Genomic DNA, 429 nt, shown 5'->3' with positions numbered 1-429 from the left:
AGATACAGATACAGATACAGATAATGCTGTACTCGCTCATCCCTACTAAAGAATGACGTAGCAGCAGGAAACAGATCAGCTCAAATAGCAAACAGCTGATTTATTCATCTGACTCGTAGAATAACGCCAATGATTGACTCGTTTTAAATGTCTGGGAATGTGGAACAGCTCCATGCTAACTTCCTGAAATAAAACAAGGCCACATGCTGATTATTGGGGACTTGATTTGATGGATTTATTCGTCCTGTTGTGTCAATGTTTAAACTCCTAATTTAAAGGTAAAGTCAGCGTCCACTAAAGGTTGTGTTGTTGTTGCTGACAGACTCAGATTATTATTCTTAGTATGTGACAACCTTATAGGATGGATCCCTACAGAGATAGACCTTTTAGCTAAAGAGGAACATCCTTTTAGTTTAGATCCTTTAGTTT

This window comes from Etheostoma cragini, unplaced genomic scaffold (assembly GCF_013103735.1).
Source record: "Etheostoma cragini isolate CJK2018 unplaced genomic scaffold, CSU_Ecrag_1.0 ScbMSFa_849, whole genome shotgun sequence".
Taxonomy (NCBI): Eukaryota; Metazoa; Chordata; class Actinopteri; order Perciformes; family Percidae; genus Etheostoma; species Etheostoma cragini.
The sequence above is the reverse complement of the archived record's forward strand: the minus strand, read 5'-3'. Positions refer to the sequence as shown.